General features: G+C 43.3%; 1 long non-coding RNA gene across 1 annotated transcript in view; it reads right to left on the bottom strand.

Annotated features, from left to right (window-relative positions):
- Nucleotides 1–561: 561 nt before the first annotated feature.
- The window catches only part of LOC144767059 (uncharacterized), a 71,146-nt gene continuing 55,540 nt past the window's right edge, over nucleotides 562–16,167 (bottom strand). The window contains exons 2-3 of the long non-coding RNA XR_013598047.1: nucleotides 2,179–2,278; nucleotides 562–623 (exon numbers count right to left, since the gene is read on the bottom strand). This is a non-coding gene — a long non-coding RNA (uncharacterized LOC144767059). The remainder of the gene's footprint in view (nucleotides 624–2,178; nucleotides 2,279–16,167) is intronic.

Below are 16,167 nucleotides of genomic sequence, written 5' to 3'. Positions count from 1 at the left end.
ATTCCCCATGCACTGTCCTTGCAGCACTCTAATCATCCAGTCACTACCCATGTACTCATGCAATGACCCAGGCACTAACACATGCACTACTACAATCCCCTGAGCACTACTGATGCAGTCCAGCTATCTCCTTATCACTACCCATGCACTCCTCCAATCATCCAGCCAGCACCATGTACTTATCCAATCACTCTGCCAAAACCCAAGCACTTATAAATTCACCATGCACTCTCCTTGCAGTACTCTAATCATCCACTCAGTACGCATGTACTCATGCAATGCCACAGACACTAACTCATGGCAATAACAGAGGAGGTCATGCTAATCACAGGGGTACCCCACCGCATAGTGTTCCCTATTGTATGTAGGTTTTTTCCCTGTATTCTAAGTGTCTTTTACCATAGCACCGGCTCTGGTCCTGGTTAGTCAGAGTCAGTAACCACCAGTACCCGTCAGTAAAAAGTTGGGGGCACAGGAGGACTTTCTGCTCCTCTGTTGGTTCTTTCTGCACATCTCTTGCTTCTTCCTGCACCTTCGTTTGTCTTTATGGACTTCTGTTGACTCTTTTAGCATTTGTCTTGCTTCTTTCTGCGCTTTTCTTCCTCTTTCTTCACATGTCCTATCTTTGTAGGTATAGTTAGAAATTAGCATTTAAAACAACATTTAAAATCACTGAAAAAAACATAGGTTTCAGGCATGTTATAGTTAGAAATTAGCATTTAAAAAAACCTTAGAAATTTGCAGAAAAATACAGGTTTCAGGGACGTTATACTTAGTTGGACATTTCACTCATACAAAACCATAGAAATTCCCCTGTATTTCAACTAACTATAACTCGCGCCCCCACAATGCACTGCTGATGACGTCACACATTATATCATTCATGACATGGTCAGTGACATCACTGATGACATATCAAATCACATCATTGATGACATCATCCATGTGATAATCTGATGCACATCCTCACACCCTAATATAACCTTTGATACACCCACTCCAAAGTACATAATACTATTTTTGAGACCATAGACACACCAATACCACTTAGTACATATCTACTCACTGGTTCTTAGGACTACACACATCTACTCATTCACCCATACAATCACTCATACATGCAGCCTCTCATCAATACAACACTATCATGTACGCTCATACACCTACACAGACACTCACATGCCAGCACTCATCCAGAGTTACTCACACACCAAGTCAGTCATGCAAAAAATGTTATACACACAACAGATCACTTATTCAAACAGAAACAAACACATAATTACTCTCTTATACAATCACTGATTCAAGTACACACTCATCTATACAGCCGCTCTCACAATCACTGACTCTCACATATAGTGATTTATATTCTCCAACCCTCCCATACACTGCCTTTTACATATGTAGTTACTTGGGCATGTACCACTGAGACATCCCTCCACTCAGTAACACACACATACACACACTGACCCACCCATACAGCTGTTCCTACAAGCACTATTGAACCCATACAGTCAGTGAATCAATCACTCAAACATGTATGCACAGTCACACACCTCCCACGCACCCACACACACACTCAGGCACCCATACACATACTCTGGCAACCAATCAATAACCCATATAGACACTCATGTAACTACTGACCAACCCATGCAGCAGCTTATACAACAACAGACAGACTGATACAGACATTCACACAGTTTAGTCAGTAACCCATGCATCCAGTAAGACGCATGTAATAACTCACTTAAACAGTCAGCCATGCACCTACGAAATCCTCCATCCAGACCCTTATACACCCACTCATTCTTCAATACACCTAGTGTGTCTCTACTGGAAAGAAAGTATCACCCCAGAGCCATCACAAATGTTATGGTAGCAGCCTAAGGAACTAATATGTCCCATCACCAGAATACTGACGAACAGGTAGTGATAACCTCGGTAAATTTATCAATCCTCAGACAGATATGCACCTAGTACTTATAATCAAAGGCAAGTGCCCCAGTTGACATAACTAGTGCGTGTATAGTTCATGTATAATACTCTATCCAAAGCTGACACATGCAAGTCCAACTGATCAATTCAAAATCCAGTCCTTTAGTGAACAGTCCAGGAGGTAAGACACCGATCTGTCGGCCTGTTCCTAATGTACCACAACACATGTGGAAGAGTTACCTATTCAGTGGTATTCGGTGGTTGTTCCAATAAAGGAGGGGGCAAAAGGGTAGGATGCCCATGCAGGTGAATATGGGTGAATGGGCACCCTCCTTTCCTCCTGAAAAGAAAGCAAAAGAAAAAGAGAATAGGTTAAAACAGTTGGACAATTCTTGGATACACCGTATCTGCAAGAATGTAGTTGTTAAAATTAAAAACAAATTATACTAAACATGATAAAGCAATTTCTAATGCACAAGAAATAGAAGAAAGAGTATCAAAGAAAGAGTGTGAAGGAGTGACATAGGATCAATACGGTCATGTACAGGAAAAAAAAACACAGAGTACAGAGACCAAGAAGAAGGTTCTTCATATGTAAGTTATTTCTCTCTTAGATGTATTGCAAGTTCCTCATCTAGGTTGAGCCCCCTTGGAACCGTAGTTTGAAAGTCCACAATATACTTGGGCACTTGCTGTCTCAATTTAAGGGTTCTGTTATTCCCTCTGGGGTCCTTGTTAACCTGTTCTAGAATGAAGAAACTCAGATAGGAAGTATTGGAAAAATGTTTGCCATGGAAATGTCGTGCAACAGGGTATTTAGGGTCTTGTTGGTAATGGCTCTGTTGTGCTTAAGTGTTCTTTTTTTCGCCATGAGAGTGGTATTGCCTATATACCAAAGCTTGCAAGGGCATTCAATGGCATATATGTAGGGGTGGGCGGAATTTGTGTAATCGCGTTACGCAAATCTCCGCAAAATGGTAAAAAATCTCCGTGAACACGCAGAAATTCCACGAACACGCGGAATTGCTTGTTTGCGATGCTTTTTTACTGTTCGCAATTACTGTTTGCGTGCTCGGGGCAAAATATCTCATGAACACGCATTTGAGAACGCGAACAAGCAAAAAATTTCTCGAAGTCGCGGAACACAGAATTTTGGGCAATTTCGCTTTCTCTGCGGAACGCGAAATTACCCAAATTCCGCGAACGGAACAGAATTTACAGCCCAGGCCTACATATATGATGTAGGTGGAGCTACACGTGAGAAACTGGGTTATGGACTTGCTCACATTACTGTATACAGCTTTGCTCCGGAAACTACTATTCTTGAAGGCCTTGCAATTCATGCAAGGAAAGAAACTAATGAGACCATGTTCATATCTATTGGGATAGACAGTGATGTCACTGTGCAGTAACATGTCCCTCATGCCTCGTCTGTATGTGATATTTGGCTTATCGGGGGTGGTATAACCGATAGTGTTGTCACATTTTAAAATATCCCAATATCTGGCTAGAATGTGTCTGATATTTTTGGAATCTGAATTGTATGTCATGATGATTCTCGTTCTCTCTCTTCTCCTGTGTAAATAGTTAATGTGGTCGTTTCAGATATGGTAAGGGCTCTGTCTACCCCATCTGCTCTAACTTTGACTTTCTTGATAACCCAGTTGGGGTAACCCCTTCCTTTGAAGTGCTCAATCATGACCTTGCTTTCCTCTTGGTAAGCGTCTTTGGTATTACAGTTTTCGCCCTCAGCAGCTTCCCATAGGGGATGCTCCACTTAAGAGCCTCAGGATGGCTGCTGAGGACGAGAAGTATGCTGGTACCTGAGGTTGATTTTCTGAACAACGCAGAGTGCACTTGCTTGTCCCTTATTGCTAGGCTCACATCAAGGTATTCGCTATTGGTTCTGTTAATGTTGCCTGTGAGTAAGATATTACGATCATTGCCATTGAGTTTTTCGATAAACTCACTGGCATCATGTTCAGAACCCCTCCAAACAATGAACAGGTCATCGATGTACCTGAGCCACATCGATACATGTCCAAGGTACAATGTGAGTTCTGGATTGGCTAATACGCTGTCCTCCCAGCGTCCCATAAACAGGTTAGCGAAGCTGGGAGCAAAGCATGATCCCATCCCCATCCCAGTTGTTTGCCTGTAGAGGGCACCATTAAACATAAAAATATTGTTGGTTAGACAATATTCGTCATGACAAGTAGCATTTGACTGTGATCACAAAATCTGACTATTCTCATTCTGAGGTAGTGTGAACAAGCCTCCAAACCTTGTTGGTGATGGTGTACAAGGAATGCACATCAAGAGTAATTAACAGGGAGTCATCATCTCACTGGATGTCCTGTATTCTGTTCCAAAAATATTTACTGTCCCTGATGTAGCTAGGGAGTTTCACAACAAAGTCTCTGAGAAAATGGTCCACATATTTGGATATGTGTTCCGCCCAACTGTCCCTAGAGGACACAATGGGCCACCCTGTTGGTCTAATGGGATCTTTGTTTATCTTCGGCAGAAGGTACAATACCGGTAGTTTGAAGTAGTCTTTTTTAAGGTAGCAGAACTCCTCCCATTCCAAATTATGTATATAATATATATAGTTATATATATATGTATATATATTTATATGATATTAAAATTATAAAATAAATAAAAATTAATAGTTTTTAATTGTTTCTAATTAAATATATATATATATATATATTCACTGAAAAAACCATAGGTTATAGACCATATATAGTTAGGAATTAGCATTTAAAAAACCTTATTTTACTCACACAAAACCATTGAAATTCCATATATAGTTAGTTGCACTAACTATATATCGCGCACCTGCAATCCACTGCTGATGATGTCACATATTACATCATTCATGACATGGTCAGTGACATCACTGATGACATCACTGATGACATCTCAAATGACATCACTGATGACATCACTGATGACATCTCATTTGACATCAATGACCACATCACTGATGATATCATTCATGTGACAATACAATGCATCTCCTCACATTTTAATATAACCTCTGTTTCACCCAGTGTTAAATACAGAATATAATTTTTGAAACCATTGACACACCAATACTAGTTACTACATACGCACTCACTGATTCCTACGTCTACACACACCTTCACTCATTCACCCATACTATCATTCATACATACAATCACTCATCTTTACAACACTATCATATGCACTCATACACCTATACAGACACTCACAGTCTGCCACTCATCCATGGAGTTACTCACACACCTAGTCAGTCCTGTAAAGAATCAATGACACTTCCATTTTCTTGTCTATACAGTTAAACATAGAGCACCTTACATTTTCAAACATATACTAACACATACTTACCTTGTTATACAATCATTGATACAAGTACACATTGATCTGCACAGAGTCACACACCTCCCAGCCAGCCACACACACACTCAGTCTCCCATACAAATACTTGGACAATCAATCAGTAACCCATATAGTTAATCATATAGCTACTGATCAAAACATGCAGCAGTTTACAGAACAACAGACATAATGATGCACAAATTAAGACACTTTAGTCACTAACCCATGCACTCAGTGAGACACATTTAATCACTCACTCATGCATTCAGTCATGCACCTACTAAATCCTTTGTCCAGACACTTATACTTCCACTCATTCTTCAATATGTAAGACACATTTTAACTTTACAGAAACATACAGTCACTGGATGTTGTCATCAGTGATGTCATCAGTGATGTCATTTGAGATGTCATCAGTGATGTCATCAGTGATGTCACTGACCATGTCATGAATGATGTAATATGTGACATCATCAGCAGTGGATTGCAGGTGCGCGATATATAGTTAGTGCAACTAACTATATATGGAATTTCAATGGTTTTGTGTGAGTAAAATAAGGTTTTTTAAATGCTAATTCCTAACTATATATGGTCTATAACCTATGGTTTTTTCAGTTAATTTTCAAGGTTTTGTAAATGCTAATTCCTAACTATATATGGTCTATAACCTATGGTTTTTTCAGTGAATTTCAATGGTTTTTTAATAGCAAATATCATAAGCTGTCGAATGTCAAGTACGTGGTAAGTGAAAACATTTTCGTGTTTATGCACACTGATCTGCTTTGAATGGTGCCCCCCCCCCCTCATTTCTATTAGGAGTACTCTCTCTTTGCAGATAGTGAAAGGTAGTTAACGCAGGTCTTTGCCCCCATTGTAATCCGTCGTGCCTGCTTCTCTCTCCATTTGATTCATTGTTATCCAAGTATTTACTGTTTTAGAATTAGTTCTCTTTGGTTCATTCTCTATTTACAAACAAACACAGAGTCGCAATACTCTGTTTAGTCTTTGCAGATAACGAAAAATCGTGTAAAAAAAAAGAAAAGGAATCGAGCAAAATCAGTAGGCCACTAATGGGATCTCTTTTTGACCTCGCTAAAATAGAAACATTAGGAACAACCCCTCATGACAAATACAAAACTAGTGAGATGAACTGAACTCCACACAATGATGGCTGCAAAACAGCTCGGCTCCGCCACCCACCCCGCCCAAAATAACGATAAAGAACGGCTGCCATGATTGGTTGCGGAATGACCACGACGGAGCTACGAAATGGTGCTGCTCTCATGCTAACCCCAGCTTCAGTCTGAAACATCCAGAAACACTGTAGACTACCAATTCGATCAGTTCCGGTAGCGCCCCAATGTAACCCGGTAGAGAAGAACTAGCCCTCCCCTCTTTGACTGATGGTTCTTGTTGCCTGTCCCTTCTGTTGTCATTTAACAGAACTATTTAGCCTGCTGAAAGGGGTTGTGTTCCGACCGCTGGTTGGTGGAGACATTTTGACTATATTCTGTACCTGCGTTGTCGCGTAATGCGTCATATGACGCGCCGCGTTAGCGCATCCGGAAGTCATCCGGGGCGCGCAGCGCGTAACGTAAGCATAACAAGTCATGTGACTTGTTAATAAAACTTTTCATTGGTTCATTTTACTTTTCTTATTGTAATGATGAAAGGCTTGGTCATATGACCTAAAAATTACGCTTTTCATTACTTCCGAACATTATTTTTTCTTAAATATATGTTATAATGTTCCAGGCTAATGTACTTTCCCGGAAATTTTACAACTGTCCTGCAAGTAAAATATATTCTTTTTTCGAGAAAAAGAGCGTTTCTTCGTCCCATGACGGAGCCGTTGAGCAAAAGAGGGTCGACCTGCTGTCTTAGTCGCCGATACGCCTGAATATGAGATTCTTATCGATCACTTTATGTTGCAGGAATAGAAAACACAACAGCCCTTGACCATTTATCTTTACTGCGTTCCTTCGTATTATACCTTTTACCCTTCATGTAATTGGTCTGCTTTATTTCACTTGCCTTTTAATGATTCTAAAACAGTGACTATTATTAAAAACTTTACCAATGTATATACTACTACCATGTTTTCTTTTAAAAACCTTTATTGTGAAAATTTCATTATACAAATACGAGCCTATAACCACGTGGGCCGGCCACGGAGCAAACTGTAATCGTATATGATGAATAGACATTTACACTGTAGAGGAACGTAACGGGCGGGCCATTAGGTTGCAAGAACTAAGGTGTCTAACAGTTACGGAATCGGTGGACGTACATTTTATAATTAAAATACGACAGGGCCAGTTACAATAAAATTATCTAGATATACATTTGCGGGCAAGTACCATGGGTGACGTTAATTCGAACTTTCAACAGTACAGTAATCAATAACACATCAGAACTTAATATCAATAGGGATGTCGAAATATTCAATCAATTCTCGTCCCCGCCCGCCATGTGCTTCAAAACTGCATACGTATCTCGTGATTTCAAGGTTCTGCAACCAGTACACAACAAGGAGTTACGAGTCCCATTTATTCTGGCGCCATTTTGGGCGAGGACGGGCAGGTCCAGGATATAGTCAAAATGTCTCTACCAACCATCGACTATGATGATGTTCATATGCTGTATTTATTAGAGTAACACTCATCTGTCCACATGAAATTAATTTGCCACAATCTAAACATGTCATTTTAATCTTTCCAAAGTTCTTCTAAATATTTGGGACCGTTTCCCTTGCCTCTGAAGCTCTCAGTGCCACTTCTTTGATGAATGTACTAGCAGGTCAGGGGTTCTCCTCCAAATCTCTCTTTTATGCAGCACTATAATTAATTGGTGCCACCTCTCCATATGACGATGCATGGTATAGTTACCACAACTATATTTTTTTTCGGTTCCTCTGGAGAGTTCATCGTGGCAGATGAAGCGTGTAACGTACCGGGCATTTACCTTTTTTTGCATGTACAGGAAAGGAAAAAAAAATCGAGCGTCCGAGTTCTAAGGTGTCCCAGGGCCATTTTAGTGGACCAGGCCCAAATCCAAAGAACAGGCCGCCATTTTGAGAGTCCTGTTGCAGCCGCCTGTCGCTGTAGCATCAAGAGCAGCCGAAACTCAGCTGAATGGCAACTGAAACGGTAAAGGGGCGCCCCACTACAGCAGACGAGCCAGGCCCAAATCCAAAGAACAGCTATCTCACAGGCTCCGAGTTTCAGCATTGTAGGATGACCACACCAGTACAGCAACTTGCTAGACATCACCTCGGTGCCATCCGGATCTCGGCGCCCCACTGCAGATGAAGTGCCTCTCAACTATGAAACCACCACGGTGACATCCGGATCTTGGCGCGTTGTGCTGCCTTCGGCCTATTCGCACATCGGTCCGCTACTGACGCCATCTCACAGGCTAATGGGGCGACCCACGCCGAGTTTCAGCATTGTAGGATGACCACACCAGTACAGCAACTTGCTAGACATCACCTCGGTGCCATCCGGATCTCGGCGCCCCACTGCAGATGAAGTGCCTCTCAACTATGAAACCACCACGGTGACATCCGGATCTTGGCGCGTTGTGCTGCCTTCGGCCTATTCGCACATCGGTCCGCTACTGACGCCATCTCACAGGCTAATGGGGTGACCCACGCCGAGTTTCAGCATTGTAGGATGACCACACCAACTTGCTAGACATCACCTCAGTGCCATCCGAATCTTGGCATCTCAACGCCTAGTGGTATCTTCCATACAAAAAATATTGTTACGCTGCCTTTGGCCCCATTCGCACATCAGTCCGCAACTTAGACATCACCTCGGTGCCATCCGGATCTTGGCATCTCAGCGCCTTGTGGTGTCAGTCAGAAAATATTGTTGTGCTGCCTTCGGCCTATTCGCACATCGGTCCGCTACTGACGCCATCTCACAGGCCAACGGGGCGCCCCACGCCGACTTTCAGCATTGTAGGATGGCCACACCAGTGCGGCAACTTGCTACACACCACCTCGGTGCCATCCGGATCTTGGCATCTCAGCGCCTTGTGGTCTCTTCTACACCGGAAATATAGTAGAAAATATTGTTGCGCTGCCTTTGGCCCCATTCACACATCAGTCCGCTACTGACACCATCTCACAGGCCAACGGGGCGCCCCACGCCGACTTTCAACATTGTAGGATGGCCACAGAAGTGCGACAACTTACTAGACACCACCTCGGTGCCATCCGGATCTTGGCGCGTTGTGCTGCCTTCGGCCTATTCGCACATCGGTCCGCTACTGACGCAAACTCACAGGCCAACGGGGCGCCCCACGCCGACTTTCAGCATTGTAGGATGGCCACACCAGTGCGGCAACTTCCTACACACCACCTCGGTGCCATCCGGATCTTGGCGCGTAGTGAAGCTGCAGCAGCTGCAAATAAGCTTCAGACAGTGTTACAACCGCTGCTCAGAACTCTCAACTATGACACCACCTCGATGCCATCCGGATCTTGGCGCGTTGTATTGCCTTCGGCCTATTCGCACATCGGTCCGCTACTGACGCCGCCTCACGTGCCAACGTATTTTCTCCGCATTTTATACCCTATGCCGCATAACAGGTCATGTGACTTGTTTATAAAACTTTTCATTGGTTCATTTTACTTTTGGTTTCCTAATGATGGAAGGCTTGATCATATGACCTAAAAACAACACTTTTCATTGGATGAAAACTTTTTTTTTCCCCCAAACGATGAAAGCCCCACCTTGTTTCTGGATGTTTCAGACTGAAGCTGGCGTCACCATGAGAGCACCACCATCTCGTAGCTCCGTCGTGGTCATTCCGCGAGCAATCATGGCAGCCGCTCCCCACCAGAAGCCTGCAGGAGTCGGGGCCCCCAAAACTTTTGATGAATTCTCAAGGCGGAGGGGACGCTTTCGAGAATGGGGTCCAAGACCTAGCAGACAAGCGTCCGATTTCCAAGGTGTCCCAGGGCCATTTCAGTGGACCAGGCCCAAAAAGGAAACAGCCTGCCGCCATTTTGAGAGTCCTGTGACAGCCGCCTATCGCTGCACCGCAAGAGTGGGCGCAACTCAGCTGAATGGCGGATTTTGACACAGTGGACCAAAAGCGGACGGAATGGCAACTGAAACGGTAAAGGGGCGCCCCACTACAACAGACGAGACTCCACCTGGAGAGGCCCGTTCACGCCGCCTCCCCCGGGGCGCTCCACGCCGTTATTCGGAGCAGCATTGTAGGATACCAAAACCAGTGCGGCAACTTACTGGACATCACCTTGGTGCCATCGTTCTGCTGCCTTGGAACTATTCGCACAACAGTTTGCTACTGATGACCCACCCCCCGCGACGCCCCACGCCGTTATTTGCTGGGTGGCAACTTACTAGACATCACTTTTGTGTCATCTAGATTTCGGCGCGTTCTGCTGCCTTGGAACTATTCGCACAACAGTTTGCTACTGATCACCCACCCCCCGCGACGCCCCACGCCGGAAATCTGGACGTTGTGCTGCGTTGGGACTATTCGCACAGCCGACCGCTACTTCGTTGTTTTTCTCTAAAAATGTTTATATGTTATTACTATTTTTGTTTTCTTGTATATATTTATAAATTATTAAAGTTTTATAATCTTACTACTTTGTCGGAGTGCTATATATTTTTAATGTGACACATAATTGTAAAAACTTTGATGTACAAAGAGTCATCCCTGGAATCTTCCGCTTCACGCTCGGTCCCCTCCCCAATCACAATACAGGATGGTTTTCAGATAATAGCAACGCTTCTGCTGTGACGGATCTCATCGAGTGTGGGCCTTGATCTACTATAACTCCTTTGAAGACGGGTGATTCTTTACAGCTGTGGCCATAAACTACATCTGCAGGGCTAGCTGATAGCCTAGGACCGGCCTGGACAATCGGACACAGAGGAAAAGGAGTGTCAGAGGGTGCGGTAGTGAATAGGGCGAAAGGGAGGTGTCGGGCGGGCACAGGGTGTGATTCTCAGGGAAGAACAGCGCAGATGGGGGGAGGTTTATTACCCATGCATAAAACAGAGAGCGGGGGTGACCACTGCCTGGGGGAGATGCTTGCGAGGGTGGGGAGCCATGCTAAGGATCGACAGCGTGCACAGAGTGGATCTGGTCAAGGCATCTAAAATGGCTGCCGTGCACGACAAAAGTGTGGCATTTGAAAAAAGACAAGATGGCGCACACAATGTTTTTCAACAATTCCTGATTTCCTTCGAATCGAACGTTAACAGACGTTGGGGCATATTACCAAAGTTAAGCGATATTTATCCCTAACGATGCATTGCAAAGATTTTTTTACCGTCAGAAATCATCGCAGATAAACCTTGCTATTATCAAGGTTTATCGCAAATACGATAAAAAACGAGCGCAATGCATTAATATCGCTGAAAACTCCGCGATATTCATGCATTACCGAGCTAATGCTCTTAGCCATGTTATCCACCTCCCATTGGATAACATGGCTAAGAACTGCTCAGGGCAGCTGTTACTTTTTGGAGATATTCGCGCTTATCTCGAATATTTCCAAAAGTTGATAATAGGAGATAGCGATGTTAGCGACTGTTTCCAGTCGCTAACATCTTGGCATGCCCACTTTGCATGTCATTAGTGATAAATATCACTCACATGCAAAGTGGGACCCAAGATGGTCGCTATCTCCTACTAGCCGTCGCTAACTGGTGTTAGCAACAGCTAGGTAATACACATATAATTTTATCTCCGCGAAGCGGAGCGCTGTTACAGATATATATCTTGTTTTTGAACGTTAATTTCTCAAAATGCACTGAAGCACATATATTGAGACATAGCAAAGGCACATCGGGCTACCAGTCCCTAATATTTTACCAAGTTTCGTGCAAATCCATTCAGCCGTTCGATTATTATTATTATTTTTTTTTTTTTGCCCCGCGGGGCCCTTTTAAAACCTCCACATCAAACCTAGGGGGTCAGCGAGGATCTACTATGCCCCCTTATGGTCATCAGCCGTTCGATTATTATTATTATTTTTTTTTTTTGCCCCGCGGGGCCCTTTTAAAACCTCCACATCAAACCTAGGGGGTCAGCGAGGATCTACTATGCCCCCTTATGGTCATTTGCCCCTTCGCTTTGGCCTCCTCTTGTCTCTCGATCCTACCGAGAGACAAGATGGCGGCCGCTACGTACTGTTTGGAATGTTTACAGACACCGGAGAGCCAATCAGCTTCGCTTCGCAAAGCTCCGTAACGCGAAAAGTACGCGAAGCGGTGCGCTGTTACAGATATATATCTTTTTTTGAACGTTAATTTCTCAAAATCCACTGAAGCACATATATTGAGACCTAGCAAAGGCACATCGGGCTACCAGTCCCTACAATTTTGCCAAGTTTCGTGCAAATCCATTCAGCCGTTCGATTATTATTATTATTATTTTTTTTTGCCCCGCGGGGCCCTTTTAAAACCTCCACATCAAACCTAGGGGGTCAGCGAGGATCTACTATGCCCCCTTATAGTTATTTCCCCCTTTGTTTTGACCTCCTCTTGTCTCTCGATCCTACCGAGAGACAAGATGGCGGCCGCTACGGACTGTTTGGAATGTTGACAGACGCCGGAGAACCAATCAGCTTCGCTTCACAAAGCTCCGTTGCGCGAAAAGTCCGCGAACCAGAGCGCTAACCGGTCCGCTGTTACAGATATATATCTTTTTTTAAACGTTAATTTCTCAAAATCCACTGGAGCACATATATTGAGACCTACAAAAGGCACATCGGGCTACCAGTCCCTACAATTTTGCCAAGTTTCGTGCAAATCCATTCAGCCGTTCGGGCTAAAAGTGAGGCCAACCGCCCTATGGAAAACTCAATGTTAAAAACACGTTTTGGGACCCCCCTTTTTTCTCGGCCCCCACTGGACGAACCCCCCCCCAAATTTTCAAGGGCTGCTCAGAAACAAAATGTGCCATTTTCCTGAAAATTTCAGCCGATTCCGTCCACAAACGCCAAAGTTATTAGACATAGAATTTTCAAAAAACCCATAGAGAAAAAATCCTAACTATATATACCTACTGGCGACCGCCAGTAGGTAATATATATATATATATATATATATATATATATATATATATATATATATATATATATATATATATATATATATATATATAATAATCCACAGTTTGCTTCAAAGCACAACGCGCACTCAGGAAAGTACAGAAAAAATTATTTATTCTTAGTTACACGCTACGCGTTTCGACACTCCTTGTGCCTTGATCACATGTTAACCATTCTGTCTCGGCAGGCATGTTATATACAATAGTAAGCGTAAATGAGGTAGTGGGTGAAGTCATGTGACTTCGCCTATACAAAATTCCGCCATCTTTGAACGGAGTAAGTATTGCCAAAAATTGATAGTTTTAGACGTTTTTCTCTTTCTAAACATAAAACTCATCAATGCCAAACATGATCCCAACTTATTCACATATCGTAAGATGGTGGGAGTCCAACTGCCACAATTGTTTATTGTAACAGTCGGGCTGCATATAACACATTAGTTATAGGTCTAGTGCCCGTTATATGTGCAGTTTTGTATAAGGGAATTGGATTAATTATTTTCAATATCATCCAGGGCTAATTAAGAAACGCCTTTTCTAGTGTTTAACCCCTATGGTCCCCAGGATTATATGCCAACAGTTGCGCAAAAAAGTTGCGCCAAAAAGTCTCTGGGTGTAATTTCTCCTCGGTCTAGTGCCCGATTACACCCACGGTGGTACAATTCCTTCTATTCCACTATTTCCCTTAGAATAAACACCCGTTTTCCAAAGGCAGGGTTTCCTCGGTTTGGCATGGCAGTGTTCCAACCCAGATACCTCAAGAGACAACAATACTTAATCAATAAGCATGCCCTCCAAGATCAGATACAAGTGCAGAAATACAAAACTTGTGAAGTGAAGATCTACTTTTCATACAAGTGATAGTGTATTTCATCCAAGTGACAGGGATTTGGTAGGGAAACCTTGAAGTAACCGTGACAGAAGTGACTTCTCCCTTCCATTTCTCCTACAAAAAACATATAGACATACAATTAAAAGTTACTTCAATTAAGTTTGTGCTGCCGTAAACCTAGTCCAGCATGATTCATAAGGAAATGCTGTCCCTGTATTTCATCCCTTCTAACCATTCTAATCCCCTCCGTTTGCAGCTCATTTTTGGCATTTTCCACCGCATCTTTCACCAAGGCAGAATAGAAAAGAACCTTGGTCACCTCGCCCCCCGTACTACTTGTAACAAACCCTACTTCTCTAAGGTCATCTGTGCCAATACTACAGAGACTTGTATATTTTTGCCAGGGAGAAAAGAAGTTGTGATCGATTTAATGGGGCTAATATCCTAACTTTTTTCCCACCTTTACCATGACCGTAAGGTTCTAGGAAAACCCATAGGTCGGGGTACATTCTTGCCTTACACTGTGGGCATCCCCCTTTAATCTTGCTTCCCTTCTCTTTGTTATAGTGTCCCCCTTATCTTTTTCTATAGGGGCCTTACTACATCTAAGATTTCCAAGCCTCAATTGTGATGTTATCCTCCTTTCGGTACCTTTCAACTCTTTCCCCTCCTTCCCTCTCATTGTAGATGCCAGACTACTTTTAGTGCTCTTTGGTCTTTCTAGTCTATTCCAATGTTCTTCTCGTTTGGCTAAGGGCATTACCATCTTCTCATTTGGTCCTTCCGTTATTTCCCTCTCTTGGCCTTCTTGTTCCGACTTTTCACCTTTCCCTCTTCTCACCTTCCTTACATGATGTTTTATTAATTGTCTTTTTCTAACGGCGGCCTCCTCCCCCCTTGACCTCGTAGAATATCTCCTTTCGCCCCATTTTTTCACAATCATTGGCTGCTGGGAAGTGTACATAGTTGGTTCCTCTTTTAGGTTAGAGTCCCTTAGCACAACTTCCTCCTCCTCTTTACTACTTACCCCCTCCTGTTCTCCATCAATCGGTCTAAGTAAAACCGGCATTAACCCTCTGATTTGAATCAGCTCGCCCAACATTGCTTTAGACTGGTCCCCTTGAGTTTTTAAGAGATCGTTATTTGATGTAGATACCTCTAGCAAACCTTGCAGGGTTTTTTGGAGGATCCACATAACCTCAAGCATGGAAGTCCTCGAGACTCCATGGCCTCCAGCCCATGCAATGGGGATTGCAATGTTCCACTCCCTATCCCAAAAGAGCAGTCTACACCCACATTCTCCTTAGGTTGGGTAATTGTTCCATTTAAATCTTTTATACTTAGTTCCATACTGCTTAACGTTACGTCTTCTACTTCATCCTCAATTTCACGTTCAAGTGACCGCTGAAACATTCTTGCCGAAGAAGACAGCCGTGGGTTCAAAGAAACCCCAGATGTATGAAATATAGTGTGGTTTAAAGAGGCTACCTCAACCTCGCCAATGGACTCAGAAGTTGGGTATGCCGCGATAATTCCCTCCTTGTTCGTCACCTCCTTGCCCTTGAAATGTCTTCCCACGAAGTCTTTGATTGAATTAGACACTGACGAGCCACCCATTACCATTTTTGGTTTTGCTGATTTCGGTGTTAGTGTCAATGATTGTGCATTTCTTGTTGCTTGTTTCTTCCTTCCAGCTGGCTCACTCAGGGCCCACTTTGATTTACCTACTCCGCTCTCTTCACCTGACACTGGAATGATCAATTCATTCTTTATCGCAGTTTTTGTAGTCTTACGGGTTCTTGCTTTGGCTGGCGCCATCTTTTTAACTTCCTTCTTCGATCCTCGCACTATGGACTCGGATTACCAATACTAAGGCCTGTTTAAATGTTGCTTTCCTGACCCAATCCTTTGCTGTGGTTACACAG

This window comes from Lissotriton helveticus, chromosome 7 (genome assembly GCF_964261635.1).
Source record: "Lissotriton helveticus chromosome 7, aLisHel1.1, whole genome shotgun sequence".
Classification (NCBI taxonomy): Eukaryota; Metazoa; Chordata; class Amphibia; order Caudata; family Salamandridae; genus Lissotriton; species Lissotriton helveticus.
This window is presented reverse-complemented; position numbering and strand designations above follow the sequence as displayed.